Source organism: Mastomys coucha, chromosome X (genome assembly GCF_008632895.1).
Source record: "Mastomys coucha isolate ucsf_1 chromosome X, UCSF_Mcou_1, whole genome shotgun sequence".
In the NCBI taxonomy this organism is placed as follows: Eukaryota; Metazoa; Chordata; class Mammalia; order Rodentia; family Muridae; genus Mastomys; species Mastomys coucha.
Genome location: NC_045030.1, coordinates 14,523,617 through 14,529,074, shown reverse-complemented (window position 1 = coordinate 14,529,074; position 5,458 = coordinate 14,523,617). Strand labels below are relative to the sequence as shown.

The following is a 5,458-nucleotide window of genomic DNA, read 5'->3' as shown; positions in this document are numbered from 1 at the left end:
TTATTTATTTATTTATTTATTTGCACTCCAGATTTTATTTCTCACCCAGTCCACCCTCCAATTATTCCACACCCTATACCTTCTTCCCACCCCTATCTCCACTAGAATGTCCCCACCACCCACTCCACCAGACCTCTAAACTCCCTGAGGCCTCCAGTCTCTTGAGGGTTAGTTGTATCTTCTCTGACTGATCCCAGACCCAGCAGTCCTCTGCTGTATGTATGTAGGAAGCCTCATATCAGCTGGTATATGCTGCCTGGTTGGTGGTCCAGTGTTTGAGAGGTCTTGGGGTTTCAGGTTAATTGAATCTTCTGGTCCTCCTATAGGGTCACCCTCCCCCTCAGCTTCTTCAAGCTTTTCTCTAATTCAACCACAGGAGTCAGAAGTCCATTGGTTGGGTGCAAATATCTGCATCCGACTCTTTCAGCTGCTTGTTGGGTCTTTCAGAGGGCAGTCATGATAGGTCCCTTTTTGTGAGCACTCCATAGCCTCTGTAATAGTGTCAGGCCTTGGGACCTCCCCTTGAGCTGGATCCCACTTTGGGCCTGTCACTGGGTCTTCTTTTCCTTAGGCTTCTCTCCATTTCCATCCCTGCAGTTCTTTCAGACAGGAACAAGAGATTTGGGTCAGAGTTTTGACTGTAGGATGGCAACCTCATCCCTCACTTGATGCCCTGTCTTTCTGCTGGAGGTGAGCTCTACAAATTCCTTCTCCCCACTGTAGGACATTTCATCTAGGGTCCCTCCCTTTGAGTCTCTCACCTCACAGGTCTCTAGTACATTCTGGAGGGTCCTCCCTACCTCCCAAGGTTTCCTATTTCCATTCTTTCTGCTGGCATTCAGGGCTTCAATCGTTTCCCCTCACTCAATACTAGATCAGATTCTCCTCTTCCCCCAACCCTCCCCCGTCCCCTTTCCACCCCTCTCTCCTTCTCTCTCCCTCTCTCCCCACTTGTGATTGCTTTCTTCTCCCTCCCAAGTAGAACTGAGGTGTCCTCACTTGGGCACATCAGCTTGTTGACCTTTTTGAGTTCTGTGGACTGTATCTTGGGTCCTTTTTTTAAAATTTTTTTGCTAATATCCACTTAATAGTGAGTACATACCATGCACGTCCGTTTGGGTCTGAGTTACCTCACTCAGGATGATATTTTCTAGTTCCATCCATTTGCCTGCAAAACTCAGGATATCCTCGTTCTTAATAGCTGAGCAGTATTCCATTGTGTATTCATTTTTCTATTGTGTGACAAATGGGCTGTTTCCAGCTTCTGGCTATCACAAGGCTACTATGAACATAGTGGAACATGTGCCCCTGTGGCATGGTAGGGCATCTTTCGGGTATATTCCCAAGAGTGGTATAGCTGAGTCTTCAGGTAGATCTAATTTTCTGAGGAACCTACAGATTGATTTCCAGAGTGGTTTTATGAGTTTTCAGTCCCACCAGCAATGGGGGAATGTTCCTCTTTCTCCACATCCTCATCAACATGTGCTATCACCTGAGGTTTTGATCTTAGCCATTCTGATTGGTGTGTAAGGTGGAATCTCAGGGTATTTTGATTTACATTTCTCTGATCACTAAGGACTTTCAACCAAAAGTTATCAGGTGTGATGAGGAAGGACACTTCATATTCATCAAAGGGAAAATCCACCAAGAGAAAGGCTCAATTCTAAACATCGATGCCCCAAATGCAAAGGCACCCACATTCATAAAAGGAACTTTCCTAAACTTCAAAACACACATTAAACCCACACAATAATAGTGGGAGACTTTAACACCCCACTCTCACCAATGGACAGGTCCTTGAAACAGAAACTAAATAGAAACACAGTAAAACTAATAGAGATTATGAACCAAATGGATTTAACAGATATCTACAGAGCATTTTACCCTAAAACAAAAGAATTTATCTTCTTCTCAGTACCTCATGGTACCTTTTCCAAAACTGACCACATAATTGGTCACAAACAACCTTCCACCTATACAACAAGATTGAAATAATCCCATGCATCCTATCAGATCATCGTGGCCTAAGGCTGGTCTTCAATAACAGCAAAAACAACAGATAGCCCACACACACATGGAAACTGAACAATTCTGTACTAAATGATAACTTGGTCAGGGAAGAAATAAAGAAGGAAATTAAAGACTTCCTGAAATTTAATGAAAATGTGGACATATCATACCCAAACTTATGGGACACAATGAAAGCAGTTCTAAGAGGAAAGTTCATAGCACTAATTGCCCTGGTAAAGAAACTGGGGAGATCTTACACTAGCAACTTAACAGCATACCTAAGAGCTCTAGAACAAAAAGAAGCAGACACACCCAAGAGGAATAGATGGCAAGAAATAGTCAAATTCAGGGCAATGATCAACCACGTCTATATAGTGAGTCCTAGGCCAGTCATGGTTAAACAATCACAAAAACCAAACCAAGCCAAACCAAGTAACGGTAGGTACATAGCAGAGTATAATTTTAAAGAAATAGATCAATGTTTGAATGTTAACATAGAGTTATGATATAAGAAACCAATGAGATGAAACAAAGAGAACAATTCAAAGAACCAACAAAACCAAAAGCTGGTTCTTTGAGAGAATCAACAAGATAGATAAACCACTAGCCAAACTAACTAAAGGGCCAAAAGGCAGTATCCAAATTAACAAAGTCAGAAGTGAAAAGGGAGACATAACAACAGAAATGAAGTAAATTCAAAAAAATCATCTCATTGGTTTCTTACATCATAACCCTATATTAACATTCAAACATTGATCTACTTCTTTAAAATTATACTCTGCTATGTACAGTTACTTGGTTTGGCTTGGTTTGGGTTTTGAGATTGTTTAACCATGACTGGCCTAGGACTTACTATAGACTAAGCCAGCCTGTAAATCACAGAAATCCCCTGCGTATGCCTCCCAAATGCTGACATTAAAGATATGAACCACCATATGTGCCTCCTATGCACAGGATTGTTTTGTTTTGCTTTGTTTTGGGGTTTCTTTTTGTTGTTGTTGGTTTTGTCCCTTTTCACTTAGTATCTGAGAACATATCAAATATATATTTGTATATGTACATAAACTCACTTCTTTTATAGTAATATAGTATGTGGTTTTATATAACTCACAATAACAGTAACATTTGGTTTAGTAAATATTTTAAGTATTTCATTGATACCATATAAGTTCTGTTGTATTTGAATCCCCCTGAATATCCATTTTGGTGAGCAATGTTTTATAGGTGGGAAACTTATACAAGTGGATTAGATCAAGTGAAAAGCTGAGTCAGGATTTACTCCAGATATCCATATGACTTAACCACAGAGGCTATACTACTTCTGACCGCCTAAGGAGGTTCAGATGGGGGTTTAGCAGATCCTAGATATAGTTTGACTCCTTCTAAATGGAACTTTATAAGACCTCTTCCTGTGATTCAGTGTTCATCTCTTGCTAAGAACTTGTGTTTTTCTACCTAGAGAAAGGAAGTCACAGGAAGGAAAATCACAAGCATGGGGCCTATTTTAAAATTTATTGCTACTATAGTAAATCCTACTACTATGAAATCCAACTAGAAACTTGAGTAGTAGTAGTTCTCCACTTGTTTCAACTTTTTTCATAATACAACCTTAGAAATTACAGAGACTGAAGAGGTAGCTTAGTGGTTAAGAGTGCTTGTATTGCTCTTGTAAAAGTCCTGGATTCGGTTCCCAACATTGACCTGGTACTTCACAATCATCCCAGTTCCTGGGGTCTGACCTCCTTTTCTGACCTATATTGGCACCAGGCACATACATGCAAGCAAAACACTTATATACATAAAATGATTAAATCTAAAATATTTAAGTAAACTAAAAACATAATTCATATTTATGTGCAAAATTGTGCTATATTTGGTTAGATTCAAGACACCTTTGATTTTAAGATGTGCTACCAAATATAGGTACTAATTTAGTAATGGCATGTTGACAGCATTGATTTTAAGCTACATTTGGATTTAGAGGTGTTAAAATGTGAAATATTTTACAGATGATAAAATATGAAATTAAAGACACAGATTTGTAGTTTAAATGTTTAAATGAGTAGTACAGATTATTAAGCACATTAGATGTTAATAGTATATAGGAAGGTCAGATTAAGCTCTTTGTAAAGTGATACAACTGCCTCTTAAAAATTATACAGATTCTGAATATAGCAAAATATAAAAGAAGGGAGGGTAATGTTTTAAGATGAAACATCTTTAAAGTCACAGATTAAAATATTCAGTTTGTGAAATAAAGTAGACAGCAAAAACAGTGGTTTTGAAAAGCTGTATATGTGTTAAAAGAGATACACTTGTGAATGCTGATTGAGCAAATTTTGATTTTGTTGATCTCATTATTATAGATTTCCTGTCATGCAGATCTAGGATAATTAATATTGAGTTTAGGAAGCACAGTGCTACATTTTTACCTAGAGAGAGATAATATGTAAGTCATGTGTAGTCAGAAGTTCATCTAGGTAAGCCATGAGTCAGCACTCCTGCACATGCACTCAGGAGGCTAAGGTGGATGGATCTCTATCAGTTAGCCTAGTGTACATAGCAAATTCCAGGCCAGCCAGGTCTACATAGTGAGACCCTATGTCAAAAACAATTTCTTGTAACTAAGAACTTGGTTATAAAAATGGTAGTACATAAGAGTATACTAAAAGATGCTCTCTCTCTCCCTTGGCACTCTGATAAAAATTATGTGGTAGCCTCATCTGACTCACAGGATAAGCTCTTTTTTTTAAGATTTTTATTAGATATTTATTTACATTTCAAATGTTATCCCCATTGCTCGTTTCCCCTCCAAAAAACCCCTATTCCATTCCCCCTACCCCTGCTCACCAACCCACCCACTCCCACTTCCCTGTCCTGGCATTCTGCTACACTGGGGCATCGAACCTTCACAGGACCAAGGGCCTCCCCTCCCATTGGTGTCTGACAAGGCCATCCTCTGCTAAATTTGCAGCTGGAACCATGAGTCCCCCTTTGATTGGTGGTTTAGTCCCTGGGAGCTCTGGGGGTACTGGTTGGTTCATATTGTTGTTCTACCTATGGGGATGCAAACACCTTCAGCTCCTTGGGTCCTTTCTCTAGCTCCTCCATTGGGGACCCAGTGCTCAGTCCAATGGTTGGCTGAGAGAGCATCCACCTCTGTATTTGTCAGGCAATGTCAGAGCCTCTCAGGAAACAGCTATATCAGACTCCTGTCAGCAAGCACTTGTTGACATCCACAATAGTGTCTGGGTGTGGTAACTGTATATGGGATGGATACTCAGGTGGGGCAGTCTCTGGATGGTCCTTCCTTCAGTCTCTGCTCCACACTTTGTCGCTGTATCTCCTCCCATGGGTATTTTGTTCCCCCTTCTAAAAATGACCGAAGTATCCACACTTTGGTCTTCCTTCTTCTTGAGCTTCATGTGGTCTGTGAATTGTATCTTGG

The 5,458-nt window shown here is 40.0% G+C and overlaps 1 protein-coding gene across 1 annotated transcript in view; it reads left to right on the top strand.

The window, feature by feature from the left end:
* Positions 1 to 5,458, top strand: part of Znf182 (zinc finger protein 182) — a 65,712-nt gene that overhangs the window by 56,899 nt on the left and 3,355 nt on the right. The gene's annotated exons all lie outside the window — the stretch shown is intronic.